The 14,234-nt window shown below is 52.9% G+C and overlaps 1 non-coding gene across 1 annotated transcript; it reads left to right on the forward strand.

Moving 5' to 3' along the window:
• The first annotated feature begins 531 nt into the window (after nt 1-531).
• On the forward strand, nt 532-604 carry TRNAN-GUU (transfer RNA asparagine (anticodon GUU)). Its single transcript has one exon. It is a non-coding gene; the product is annotated as a tRNA-Asn (tRNA).
• Nucleotides 605-14,234: the final 13,630 nt, after the last annotated feature.

The raw sequence follows: 14,234 nt of genomic DNA on the forward strand, positions 1-14,234 counted from the left end.
GCCCACCCGGTGGTGGTGCAGCGCTTTTTTTCTTTGAGCTGATAGCTTTGAAGATATGTTCTGTTGGTGGTGAGAGTGGAGCAAGACTGTCTCCGTGGCGCATTGGGCTAGCGCGATCGGCTGTAAACCGAAAGGTTGGAGTTTTGAGCCCTCCCGGGAGTGGTGTGTTGCTTTTTTCTTTGCGGTAATAGCTTTGAAGATATGTTCTGATGGTGGTGAGAGTGGAGCAGGACTGTCTTCGTGGCGCAATTGGCTAGCGCGATCGGCTGTTAACCGAACGGTTGGAGGTTCGAGCCCAACCGGTGGTGGTGCGGTGCTTTTTTTTCTTTGGGGTGATAGCTCTGAAGAAATGTTCTGACGGTGGTGAGAGTGGAGCACGACTGTCTCCGTGGGGCAATTGGCTAGCGCGATCGGCTGTTAACCGAAAGGTTGGAGGTTCGAGCCCACCAGGAGGTGGTGCGGCGCTTTTTTTTCTTTGGGGTGATAGCTCTGAAGAAATGGTCTGGCGGTGGTGAGAGTGGAGCAGGACGGTCCCCGTGGCGCAATTGGCTAGCGCGATCGGCTGTTAACCGAAAGGTTGGAGGTTCGAGCCCTCCCGGGAGAGGTGTTTTGCTTTTTTCTTTGCGCTGATAGCTTTGAAGATATGTTCTGATGGTGGTGAGAGTGGAGCACGACTGTCTCCGTGGGGCAATTGGCTAGCGCGATCGGCAGTTAACTGAAAGGTGGGAGGTTCGAGCCCACCCGGTGGTGGTGCAGCGCTTTTTTTTTGTTTGGGCTGATAGCTCTGAAGAAATGTTCTGACGGTGGTGAGAGTGGAGCAGGACTGTCTCCATGGCGCAATTGGCTAGCGTGATCGGCTGTTAACCGGAAAGTTGGAGGTTCTTGCCCACCCGGTGGTGGTGCGGCGCTTTTTTTTCTTTGGGCTGATAGCTTTGAAGATAGGTTCTGATGGTGGTGAGAGTGGAGCAGGACTGTCTCCGTGGCGCAATTGGCTAGCGCGATCGGCTGTTAACCAAAAGGTCGGAGGTTCGAGCCCACCCAGTGGTGGTGCGGCGCTTTTTGTTCTTCGGGCTGATAGCTTTGATGATATGTTCTTATGGTGGTGAGAGGGGAGCAGGTCTGTCTCCGTGGCGCAATTGGCTAGCGCGATTGGCTGTTAACCGAAAAGTTGGAGGTTCGAGCCTACCCGGTGGTTGTGCGGCGCTTTTTTTTCTGTGGGCTGATAGCTTTGAAGATATGTTCTGATGGTGGTGAGAGTGGAGCAGGACTGTCTCCGTGGCGCAATTGGCTAGCGTGATTGGCTGTTAACCGGAAAGTTGGAGGTTCGAGCCCACCCGGTGGTGGTGCGGCGCTTTTTTTTGGGCTGATAGCTTTGAAGATATGTTCTGATGGTGGTGAGAGTGGAGCAGGACTGTCTCCGTGGCGCAATTGGCTAGCGCGATCGGCTGTTAACCAAAAGGTCGGAGGTTCGAGCCCACCCAGTGGTGGTGCGGCGCTTTTTTTTTCTTTGGGCTGATAGCTTTGAAGATATGTCTTATGGTGGTGAGAGTGGAGCAGGACTGTCTCCGTGGCGCAATTGGCTAGCGCCATCGGCTGTTAACCGAAAAGTCGGAGGTTCGAGCCTACCCGGTGGTTGTGTGGCGTTTTTTTTTCTGTGGGCTGATAGCTTTGAAGATATGTTCTGATGGTGGTGAGAGTGGAGCAGGACTGTCTCCATGGCGCAATTGGCTAGCGTGATCGGCTGTTAACCGAAAAGTTGGAGGTTCGAGCCCACCCGGTGGTGGTGCGGTGCTTTTTTTTTCTTTGGGCTGATAGCTTTGAAGATATGTTCTGATGGTGGTGAGAGTGAAGCAGGACTGTCTCCGTGGCGCAATGTATAGCGCGATCGGCTGTTAACCAAAAAGTTGGAGTTTCGAGCCCACCCGGCGGTGGTGCGGCGCTTTTTTTTCTTTGCGATGATAGCTTTGAAGATATGTTCTGATGGTGGTGAGAGTGGAGCAAGACTGTCTCCGTGGCGCATTGGGCTAGCGCGATCGGCTGTTAACCGAAAGGTTGGAGTTTTGAGCCTCCCGGGAGTGGTGTGTTGCTTTTTTCTTTGCGGTAATGGCTTTGAAGATATGTTCTGATGGTGGTGAGGGTGGAGCAGGACTGTCTTCGTGGCGCTATTGGCTAGCGCGATCGGCTGTTAACCGAAAGGTTGGAGGTTCGAGCCCAACCGGTGGTGGTGCGGCGCTTTTTTTTCTTTGGGGTGATAGCTCTGAAGAAATGTTCTGACGGTGGTGAGAGTGGAGCACGACTGTCTCCGTGGGGCAATTGGCTAGCACGATCGCCTGTTAACCGAAAGGTGGGGGGTTCGAGCCCACCCGGTGGTGGTGCGGCGCTTTTTTTTCTTTGGGGTGATAGCTCTGAAGAAATGGTCTGACGGTGGTGAGAGTGGAGCAGGACGGTCCCCGTGGCGCAATTGGCTAGCGCAATCGGCTGTTAACCGAAAAGTTGGAGGTTCGAGCCCACCCGTTGGTGGTGCGGCGCTTTTTTTTCTTTGGGCTGATAGCTTTGAAGATATGTTCTAATTGTGGTGAGAGTTGAGCAGGACTTTCTCCGTGGCGCAATTGGCCAGCGCGATCGGCTGTTAACCAAAATGTTGGAGGTTCGAGCCCTCCCGGGAGTGGTGTTTTGCTTTTTTCTTTGCACGGATAGCTTTGAAGATATGTTCTGATGGTGGTGAGAGTGGAGCACGACTGTCTCCTTGGCGCAATTGGCTAGCGCGATCGGCTGTTAACCGAAAGGTTGGAGTTTCGAGCCCTCCGGGAGTGGTGTGTTGCTTTTTTCTTTGCGCTGATAGCTTTGAAGATATGTTCTGATGGTGGTGAGAGTGGGGCAAGACTGTCTCCGTGGCGCAATGGGCTAGCGCGATCGGCTGTTAACTGAAAGGTTGGAGGTTCGAGCCCACCCGGTGGTGGTGCAGCGATTTTTTTCTTTGCGCTGATAGCTTTGAAGATATGTTCTGATGGTGGTGTGAGTGGAGCAAGACTGTCTCCGTGGCGCATTGGGCTAGCGCGATCGGCTGTAAACCGAAAGGTTGGAGTTTTGAGCCCTCCCGGGAGTGGGGTGTTGCTTTTTTCTTTGCGGTAATAGCTTTGAAGATATGTTCTGATGGTGGTGAGATTGGAGCAGGACAGTCTTCGTGGCGCAATTGGCTAGCGCGATCGGCTGTTAACCGAAAGGTTGGAGGTTCGAGCCCAACCGGTGGTGGTGCGGCGCTTTTTTTTCTTTGGGGTGATAGCTCTGAAGAAATGTTCTGACGATGGTGAGAGTGGATCACGACTGTCTCCGTGGGGATATTGGCTAGCGCGATCGGCTGTTAACCGTAAGATTGGAGGTTCGAGCCCACCCGGTGGTGGTGCAGCGCTTTTTTTTCTTTGGGCTGATAGCTCTGAAGAAATGTTCTGACGGTGGTGAGAGTAGAGCAGGACAGTCTGCGTGGCGAAATTGGCTAGCGCGATCGGCTGTTAACCGAAAAGTTGGAGGTTCGAGCTCTCCCGGTGGTGGTGCGGCGCTTTTTTTTCTGTGGGCTGATAGCTTTGAAGTTATGTTCTGATGGTTGTGAGAGTAGAGCAAGACTTTCTCCGTGGCGCGATTGGCTAGCGTGATCGGCTGTTAACCGGAAAGTTGGAGGTTCGAGCCCTCCCGGGAGTGGTGTTTTGCTTTTTTCTTTGCGGTAATAGCTTTGAAGATATGTTCTGATGGTGGTGAAAGTGGAGCAAGACTGTCTTCGTGGCGCAATGGGCTAGCGCGATCGGCTGTTAACCGAAAGGTCAGAGTTTCGAGCCCAACCTGTGGTGGTGCGGCGCTTTTTTTTCTTTGGGGTGATAGCTCTGAAGAAATGGTCTGACGGTGGTGAGAGTGGAGCAGGACGGTCCCCGTGGCGCAATTGGCTAGCGCGAGCGGCTGTTAACCGAAAAGTTGGAGGTTCGAGCTCTCCCGGTGGTGGTGCGGCGCTTTTTTTTCTGTGGGCTGATAGCTTTGAAGTTATGTTCTGATGGTTGTGAGAGTAGAGCAAGACTGTCTCCGTGGCGCAACTGGCTAGCGTGATCGGCTGTTAACCGGAAAGTTGGAGGTTCGAGCCCTCCCGGGAGTGGTGTTTTGCTTTTTTCTTTGCGGTAATAGCTTTGAAGATATGTTCTGATGGTGGTGAAAGTGGAGCAGGACTGTCTCCGTGACGCAATTGGCTAGCGCGATCGGCTGTTAACCAAAAGGTCGGAGGTTCGAGCCCACCCAGTGGTGGTGCGGCGCTTTTTTTTCTTTGGGCTGATAGCTTTGAAGATATGTTCTTATGGTGGTGAGAGTGGAGCAGGACTGTCTCCGTGGCGCAATTGGCTAGCGCGATCGGCTGTTAACCGAAAAGTCGGAGGTTCGAGCCTACCCGGTGGTTGTGCGGCGCTTTTTTTTCTGTGGGCTGATAGCTTTGAAGATATGTTCTGATGGTGGTGAGAGTGGAGCAGGACTGTCTCCGTGGCGCAATTGGCTAGCGTGATCGGCTGTTAACCGAAACGTTGGAGGTTCGAGCCCACCCGGTGGTGGTGCGGTGCTTGTTTTTCTTTGGGCTGATAGCTTTGAAGATATGTTCTGATGGTGATGAGAGTGGAGCAGGACTGTCTCCATGGCGCAATTGGCTAGCGCGATCGGCTGTTAACCAAAAGGTCGGAGGTTCGAGCCCACCCGGTGGTGGTATGGCGCTTTTTTTTCTTTGGGCTGATAGCTTTGAAGATATGTTCTGATGGTGGTGAGAGTGAAGCAGGACTGTCTCCGTGGCGCAATTGGCTAGCGCGATCGGCTGTTAACCGAAAGGTTGGAGTTTCGAGCCCACCCGGCGGTGGTGCGGCGCTTTTTTTTCTTTGGGCTGATAGCTTTGAAGATATGTTCTGATGGTGGTGAGAGTGGAGCACGACTGTCTCCTTGGCGCAATTGGCTAGCGCGATCGGCTGTTAACCGAAAGGTTGGAGTTTCGAGCCCTCCCGGGAGTGGTGTGTTGCTTTTTTCTTTGCGCTGATAGCTTTGAAGATATGTTCTGATGGGGGTGAGAGTGGTGCAAGACTGTCTCCGTGGCGCAATGGGCTAGCGCGATCGGCTGTTAACCGAAAGGTTGGAGGTTCGAGCCCACCCGGTGGTGGTGCAGCGCTTTTTTTCTTTGCGCTGATAGCTTTGAAGACATGTTCTGTTGGTGGTGAGAGTGGAGCAAGACTGTCTCCGTGGCGCATTGGGCTAGTGCGATCGGCTGTAAACCGAAAGGTTGGAGTTTTGAGCCCTCCCGGGAGTGGTGTGTTGCTTTTTTCTTTGCGGTAATAGCTTTGAAGATATGTTCTGATGGTGGTGAGAGTGGAGCAGGACTGTCTTCGTGGTGCAATTGGCTAGCGCGATCGGCTGTTAACCGAACGGTTGGAGGTTCGAGCCCAACCGGTGGTGGTGCGGTGCTTTTTTTTCTTTGGGGTGATAGCTCTGAAGAAATGTTCTGACGGTGGTGAGAGTGGAGCACGACTGTCTCCGTGGGGCAATTGGCTAGCGCGATCGGCTGTTAACCGAAAGGTTGGAGGTTCGAGCCCACCAGGAGGTGGTGCGGCGCTTTTTTTTCTTTGGGGTGATAGCTCTGAAGAAATGGTCTGGCGGTGGTGAGAGTGGAGCAGGACGGTCCCCGTGGCGCAATTGGCTAGCGCGATCGGCTGTTAACCGAAAAGTTGGAGGTTCGAGCCCACCCGGTGGTGGGGCGGCGCTTTTTTTTCTTTGGGCTGATAGATTTGAAGATATGTTCTAATTGTGGTGAAAGTTGAGCAGGACTTTCTCTGTGGCGCAATTGGCCAGCGCAATCAGCTGTTAACCGAAAAGTTGGAGGTTCGAGCCCTCCCGGGAGTGGTGTTTTGCTTTTTTCTTTGCGCTGATAGCTTTGAAGATATGTTCTGATGGTGGTGAGAGTGGAGGACGACTGTCTCCGTGGCGCAATTGGCTAGCGCGATCGGCTGTTAACCGAAAGGTTGGAGGTTCGAGCCCACCCGGTGGTGGTGCGGTGCTTTTTTTTCTTTGGGCTGATAGCTTTGAAGTTATGTTCTGATGGTGGTGAGAAGGGAGCAAGACTGTCTCCGTGGCGCAATGGGATAGCGCGATCGGCTGTTGACCGAAAGGTTGGAGTTTCGAGCCTTCCCGGGAGTGGTGTGTTGCTTTTTTCTTTGCGCTGATAGCTTTGAAGTTATGTTCTGATGGTGGTGAGAGTGGAGCAAGACTGTCTGCGTGGCGCAATTGGCTAGCGCAATCGGCTGTTAACCGAAAAGTTGGAGGTTCGAGCCCACCCGGTGGTGGTGCGGCGCTTTTTTTTTTCTTTGGGCTGATAGCTTTGAAGATATGTTCTAATTGTGGTGAGAGTTGAGCAGGACTTTTTCCGTGGCGCAATTGGCCAGCGCGATTGGCTGTTAACCGAAAAGTTGGAGGTTCGAGCTCTCCCGGTGGTGGTGCGGCGCTTTTTTTTCTGTGGGCTGATAGCTTTGAAGTTATGTTCTGATGGTTGTGAGAGTAGAGCAAGACTTTCTCCGTGGCGCGATTGGCTAGCGTGATCGGCTGTTAACCGGAAAGTTGGAGGTTCGAGCCCTCCCGGGAGTGGTGTTTTGCTTTTTTCTTTGCGGTAATAGCTTTGAAGATATGTTCTGATGGTGGTGAAAGTGGAGCAGGACTGTCTTCGTGGCGCAATGGGCTAGCGCGATCGGCTGTTAACCGAAAGGTCAGAGTTTCGAGCCCAACCTGTGGTGGTGCGGCGCTTTTTTTTCTTTGGGGTGATAGCTCTGAAGAAATGGTCTGACGGTGGTGAGAGTGGAGCAGGACGGTCCCCGTGGCGCAATTGGCTAGCGCGATTGGCTGTTAACCGAAAAGTTGGAGGTTAGAGCCCACCAGGTGGTGGTGCGGCGCTTTTTTTTCTTTGGGCTGATAGCTTTGAAGATATGTTCTAATTGTGGTGAGAGTTGAGCAGGACTTTCTCCGTGGCGCAATTGGCCAGCGTGATCGGCTGTTAACCGAAAAGTTGGAGGTTCGAGCCCTCCCGGGAGTGGTGTGTTGCTTTTTTCTTTGCGCTGATAGCTTTGAAGATATGTTCTGATGGTGGTGAGAGTGGAGCAAGACTGTCTCCGTGGCGCAATAAGCTAGCGCGATCGGCTGTAAACCGAAAGGTTGGAGTTTTGAGCCCTCCCGGGAGTGGTGTGTTGCTTTTTTCTTTGGGGTGATAGCTCTGAAGAAATGTTCGGACGGTGGTGAGAGTGGAGCACGACTGTCTCCGTGGGGCAATTGGCTAGCGCGATCGGCTGTTAACCGAAAGGTTGGAGGTTCGAGCCCACCAGGAGGTGGTGCGGCGCTTTTTTTTCTTTGGGGTGATAGCTCTGAAGAAATGGTCTGGCGGTGTTGAGATTGGAGCAGGACGGTCCCCGTGGCGCAATTGGCTAGCGCGATCGGCTGTTAACCGAAAAGTTGGAGGTTCGAGCCCATCCGGTGGTGGTGCGGCGCTTTTTTTTTCTTTGGGCTGATAGCTTTGAAGATATCTTCTAATTGTATTGAGAGTTGAGCAGGACTTTCTCTGTGGCGCAATTGGCCAGCGCGATCGGCTGTTAACCGAAAAGTTGGAGGTTCGAGCCCTCCCGGGAGTGGTGTTTTGCTTTTTTTTGCGCTGACAGCTTTGAAGATATGTTCTGATGGTGGTGAGAGTGGAGCACGACTGTCTCCGTGGCGCAATTGGCTAGCGCGATCGGCTGTTAACCGAAAGGTTGGAGGTTCGAGCCCACCCGGTGGTGGTGCGGTGCTTTTTTTTCTTTGGGCTGATAGCTTTGAAGTTATGTTCTGATGGTGGTGAGAAGGGAGCAAGACTGTCTCCGTGGCGCAATGGGATAGCGCGATCGGCTGTTGACCGAAAGGTTGGAGTTTCGAGCCCTCTCGGTAGTGGTGTGTTGCTTTTTTCTTTGCGCTGATAGCTTTGAAGTTATGTTCTGATGGTGGTGAGAGTGGAGCAAGACTGTCTCCGTGGCGCAATGGGCTAGCGCGATCGGCTGTTAACCGAAAGGTTGGAGGTTCGAGCCCACCTGGTGGTGGTGCAGCGCTTTTTTTTCTTTGCGCTGATAGCTTTGAAGATATGTTCTGATGACGGTGAGAGTGGAGCAGGACTGTCTCCGTGGCGCAATTGGCTAGCGCGATTGGCTGTTAACCGAAAGGTTGGAGGTTCGAGCCCAACCGGTGGTGGTGCGGCGCTTTTTTTCTTTGGGGTGATAGCTCTGAAGAAATGTTCTGACGATGGTGAGAGTGGAGCACGACTGTCTCCGTGGGGATATTGGACAGCGCGATCGGCTGTTAACCGTAAAATTGGAGGTTCGAGCCCACCCGGTGGTGGTGCAGCGCTTTTTTTTTCTTTGGGCTGATAGCTCTGAAGAAATGTTCTGACGTTGGTGAGAGTAGAGCAGGACAGTCTGCGTGGCGCAATTGGCTAGCGCGAGCGGCTGTTAACCGAAAAGTTGGAGGTTCGAGCTCTCCCGGTGGTGGTGCGGCGCTTTTTTTTCTGTGGGCTGATAGCTTTGAAGTTATGTTCTGATGGTTGTGAGAGTAGAGCAAGACTGTCTCCGTGGCGCAACTGGCTAGCGTGATCGGCTGTTAACCGGAAAGTTGGAGGTTCGAGCCCTCCCGGGAGTGGTGTTTTGCTTTTTTCTTTGCGGTAATAGCTTTGAAGATATGTTCTGATGGTGGTGAAAGTGGAGCAGGACTGTCTCCGTGACGCAATTGGCTAGCGCGATCGGCTGTTAACCAAAAGGTCGGAGGTTCGAGCCCACCCAGTGGTGGTGCGGCGCTTTTTTTTCTTTGGGCTGATAGCTTTGAAGATATGTTCTTATGGTGGTGAGAGTGGAGCAGGACTGTCTCCGTGGCGCAATTGGCTAGCGCGATCGGCTGTTAACCGAAAAGTCGGAGGTTCGAGCCTACCCGGTGGTTGTGCGGCGCTTTTTTTTCTGTGGGCTGATAGCTTTGAAGATATGTTCTGATGGTGGTGAGAGTGGAGCAGGACTGTCTCCGTGGCGCAATTGGCTAGCGTGATCGGCTGTTAACCGAAACGTTGGAGGTTCGAGCCCACCCGGTGGTGGTGCGGTGCTTGTTTTTCTTTGGGCTGATAGCTTTGAAGATATGTTCTGATGGTGATGAGAGTGGAGCAGGACTGTCTCCATGGCGCAATTGGCTAGCGCGATCGGCTGTTAACCAAAAGGTCGGAGGTTCGAGCCCACCCGGTGGTGGTATGGCGCTTTTTTTTCTTTGGGCTGATAGCTTTGAAGATATGTTCTGATGGTGGTGAGAGTGAAGCAGGACTGTCTCCGTGGCGCAATTGGCTAGCGCGATCGGCTGTTAACCGAAAGGTTGGAGTTTCGAGCCCACCCGGCGGTGGTGCGGCGCTTTTTTTTCTTTGGGCTGATAGCTTTGAAGATATGTTCTGATGGTGGTGAGAGTGGAGCACGACTGTCTCCTTGGCGCAATTGGCTAGCGCGATCGGCTGTTAACCGAAAGGTTGGAGTTTCGAGCCCTCCCGGGAGTGGTGTGTTGCTTTTTTCTTTGCGCTGATAGCTTTGAAGATATGTTCTGATGGGGGTGAGAGTGGTGCAAGACTGTCTCCGTGGCGCAATGGGCTAGCGCGATCGGCTGTTAACCGAAAGGTTGGAGGTTCGAGCCCACCCGGTGGTGGTGCAGCGCTTTTTTTCTTTGCGCTGATAGCTTTGAAGATATGTTCTGTTGGTGGTGAGAGTGGAGCAAGACTGTCTCCGTGGCGCATTGGGCTAGTGCGATCGGCTGTAAACCGAAAGGTTGGAGTTTTGAGCCCTCCCGGGAGTGGTGTGTTGCTTTTTTCTTTGCGGTAATAGCTTTGAAGATATGTTCTGATGGTGGTGAGAGTGGAGCAGGACTGTCTTCGTGGCGCAATTGGCTAGCGCGATCGGCTGTTAACCGAACGGTTGGAGGTTCGAGCCCAACCGGTGGTGGTGCGGTGCTTTTTTTTCTTTGGGGTGATAGCTCTGAAGAAATGTTCTGACGGTGGTGAGAGTGGAGCACGACTGTCTCCGTGGGGCAATTGGCTAGCGCGATCGGCTGTTAACCGAAAGGTTGGAGGTTCGAGCCCACCAGGAGGTGGTGCGGCGCTTTTTTTTCTTTGGGGTGATAGCTCTGAAGAAATGGTCTGGCGGTGGTGAGAGTGGAGCAGGACGGTCCCCGTGGCGCAATTGGCTAGCGCGATCGGCTGTTAACCGAAAAGTTGGAGGTTCGAGCCCACCCGGTGGTGGGGCGGCGCTTTTTTTTCTTTGGGCTGATAGATTTGAAGATATGTTCTAATTGTGGTGAAAGTTGAGCAGGACTTTCTCTGTGGCGCAATTGGCCAGCGCAATCAGCTGTTAACCGAAAAGTTGGAGGTTCGAGCCCTCCCGGGAGTGGTGTTTTGCTTTTTTCTTTGCGCTGATAGCTTTGAAGATATGTTCTGATGGTGGTGAGAGTGGAGCACGACTGTCTCCTTGGCGCAATTGGCTAGCGCGATCGGCTGTTAACCGAAAGGTTGGAGTTTCGAGCCCTCCCGGGAGTGGTGTGTTGCTTTTTTCTTTGCGCTGACAGCTTTGAAGATATGTTCTGATGGTGGTGAGAGTGGAGCAAGACTGTCTCCGTGGCGCAATGGGCTAGCGCGATCGGCTGTTAACCGAAAGGTTGGAGGTCCGAGCCCACCCGGTGGTGGTGTAGCGCTTTTTTTCTTTGCGCTGATAGCTTTGAAGATATGTTCTGATGGTGGTGTGAGTGGAGCAAGACTGTCTCCGTGGCGCATTGGGCTAGCGCGATCGGCTGTAAACCGAAAGGTTGGAGTTTTGAGCCCTCCCGGGAGTGGGGTGTTGCTTTTTTCTTTGCGGTAATAGCTTTGAAGATATGTTCTGATGGTGGTGAGATTGGAGCAGGACAGTCTTCGTGGCGCAATTGGCTAGCGCGATCGGCTGTTAACCGAAAGGTTGGAGGTTCGAGCCAAACCGGTGGTGGTGCGGCGCTTTTTTTTCTTTGGGGTGATAGCTCTGAAGAAATGTTCCGACGATGGTGAGAGTGGAGCACGACTGTCTCCGTGGGGATATTGGCTAGCGCGATCGGCTGTTAACCGTAAGATTGGAGGTTCGAGCCCACCCGGTGGTGGTGCAGCGCTTTTTTTTCTTTGGGCTGATAGCTCTGAAGAAATGTTCTGACGGTGGTGAGAGTAGAGCAGGACAGTCTGCGTGGCGAAATTGGCTAGCGCGATCGGCTGTTAACCGAAAAGTTGGAGGTTCGAGCTCTCCCGGTGGTGGTGCGGCGCTTTTTTTTCTGTGGGCTGATAGCTTTGAAGTTATGTTCTGATGGTTGTGAGAGTAGAGCAAGACTTTCTCCGTGGCGCAATTGGCTAGCGTGATCGGCTGTTAACCGGAAAGTTGGAGGTTCGAGCCCTCCCGGGAGTGGTGTTTTGCTTTTTTCTTTGCGGTAATAGCTTTGAAGATATGTTCTGATGGTGGTGAAAGTGGAGCAGGACTGTCTTCGTGGCGCAATGGGCTAGCGCGATCGGCTGTTAACCGAAAGGTCAGAGTTTCGAGCCCAACCTGTGGTGGTGCGGCGCTTTTTTTTCTTTGGGGTGATAGCTCTTAAGAAATGGTCTGACGGTGGTGAGAATGGAGCAGGACGGTCCCCGTGGCGCAATTGGCTAGCGCGATCGGCTGTTAACCGAAAAGTTGGAGGTTAGAGCCCACCAGGTGGTGGTGCGGCGCTTTTTTTCATTTGGGCTGATAGCTTTGAAGATATGTTCTAATTGTGGTGAGAGTTGAGCAGGACTTTCTCCGTGGCGCAATTGGCCAGCGTGATCGGCTGTTAACCGAAAAGTTGGAGGTTGGAGCCCTCCCGGGAGTGGTGTTTTGCTTTTTTCTTTGCGCGGATAGCTTTGAAGATATGTTCTCATGGTGGTGAGAGTGGAGCACGACTGTCTCCTTGGCGCAATTGGCTAGCGCGTTCGGCTGTTAACCGAAAGTTTGGAGTTTCGAGCCCTCCCGGGAGTGGTGTGTTGCTTTTTTCTTTGCGCTGATAGCTTTGAAGATATGTTCTGATGGTGGTGAGAGTGGAGCAAGACTGTCTCCGTGGCGCAATGGGCTAGCGCGATCGGCTGTAAACCGAAAGGTTGGAGTTTTGAGCCCTCCCGGGAGTGGTGTGTTGCTTTTTTCTTTGGGGTGATAGCTCTGAAGAAATGTTCGGACGGTGGTGAGAGTGGAGCACGACTGTCTCCGTGGGGCAATTGGCTAGCGCGATCGGCTGTTAACCGAAAGGTTGGAGGTTTGAGCCCACCAGGAGGTGGTGCGGCGCTTTTTTTTCTTTGGGGTGATAGCTCTGAAGAAATGGTCTGGCGGTGTTGAGAGTGGAGCAGGACGGTCCCCGTGGCGCAATTGGCTAGCGCGATCGGCTGTTAACCGAAAAGTTGGAGGTTCGAGCCCATCCGGTGGTGGTGCGGCGCTTTTTTTTCTTTGGGCTGATAGCTTTGAAGATATCTTCTAATTGTGGTGAGAGTTGAGCAGGACTTTCTCTGTGGCGCAATTGGCCAGCGCGATCGGCTGTTAACCGAAAAGTTGGAGGTTCGAGCCCTCCCGGGAGTGGTGTTTTGCTTTTTTTTTGCGCTGATAGCTTTGAAGATATGTTCTGATGGTGGTGAGAGTGGAGCACGACTGTCTCCGTGGCGCAATTGGCTAGCGCGATCGGCTGTTAACCGAAAGGTTGGAGGTTCGAGCCCACCCGGTGGTGGTGCGGTGCTTTTTTTCTTTGGGCTGATAGCTTTGAAGTTATGTTCTGATGGTGGTGAGAAGGGAGCAAGACTGTCTCCGTGGCGCAATGGGATAGCGCGATCGGCTGTTGACCGAAAGGTTGGAGTTTCGAGCCCTCTCGGTAGTGGTGTGTTGCTTTTTTCTTTGCGCTGATAGCTTTGAAGTTATGTTCTGATGGTGGTGAGAGTGGAGCACGACTGTCTCCGTGGCGCAATTGGCTAGCGCGAGCGGCTGTTAACCGAAAGGTTGGAGGTTCGAGCCCAACCGGTGGTGGTGCGGCGCTTTTTTTCTTTGGGGTGATAGCTCTGAAGAAATGTTCTGACGATGGTGAGAGTGGAGCACGACTGTCTCCGTGGGGATATTGGACAGCGCGATCGGCTGTTAACCGTAAAATTGGAGGTTCGAGCCCACCCGGTGGTGGTGCAGCGCTTTTTTTTCTTTGGGCTGATAGCTCTGAAGAAATGTTCTGACGTTGGTGAGAGTAGAGCAGGACAGTCTGCGTGGCGCAATTGGCTAGCGCGAGCGGCTGTTAACCGAAAAGTTGGAGGTTCGAGCTCTCCCGGTGGTGGTGCGGCGCTTTTTTTTCTGTGGGCTGATAGCTTTGAAGTTATGTTCTGATAGTTGTGAGAGTAGAGCAAGACTGTCTCCGTGGCGCAACTGGATAGCGTGATCGGCTGTTAACCGGAAAGTTGGAGGTTCGAGCCCTCCCGGGAGTGGTGTTTTGCTTTTTTCTTTGCGGTAATACCTTTGAAGATATGTTCTGATGGTGGTGAAAGTGGAGCAGGACTGTCTCCGTGACGCAATTGGCTAGCGCGATCGGCTGTTAACCAAAAGGTCGGAGGTTCGAGCCCACCCAGTGGTGGTGCGGCGCTTTTTTTTCTTTGGGCTGATAGCTTTGAAGATATGTTCTTATGGTGGTGAGAGTGGAGCAGGACTGTCTCCGTGGCGCAATTGGCTAGCGCGATCGGCTGTTAACCGAAAAGTCGGAGGTTCGAGCCTACCCGGTGGTTGTGCGGCGCTTTTTTTTCTGTGGGCTGATAGCTTTGAAGATATGTTCTGATGGTGGTGAGAGTGGAGCAGGACTGTCTCCGTGGCGCAATTGGCTAGCGTGATCGGCTGTTAACCGAAACGTTGGAGGTTCGAGCCCACCCGGTGGTGGTGCGGTGCTTGTTTTTCTTTGGGCTGATAGCTTTGAAGATATGTTCTGATGGTGATGAGAGTGGAGCAGGACTGTCTCCATGGCGCAATTGGCTAGCGCGATCGGCTGTTAACCAAAAGGTCGGAGGTTTGAGCCCACCCGGTGGTGGTATGGCGCTTTTTTTTCTTTGGGCTGATAGCTTTGAAGATATGTTCTGATGGTGGTGAGAGTGAAGCAGGACTGTCTCCGTG

Source organism: Rhipicephalus microplus, unplaced genomic scaffold (assembly GCF_043290135.1).
Source record: "Rhipicephalus microplus isolate Deutch F79 unplaced genomic scaffold, USDA_Rmic scaffold_14, whole genome shotgun sequence".
Lineage (NCBI taxonomy): Eukaryota > Metazoa > Arthropoda > Arachnida > Ixodida > Ixodidae > Rhipicephalus > Rhipicephalus microplus.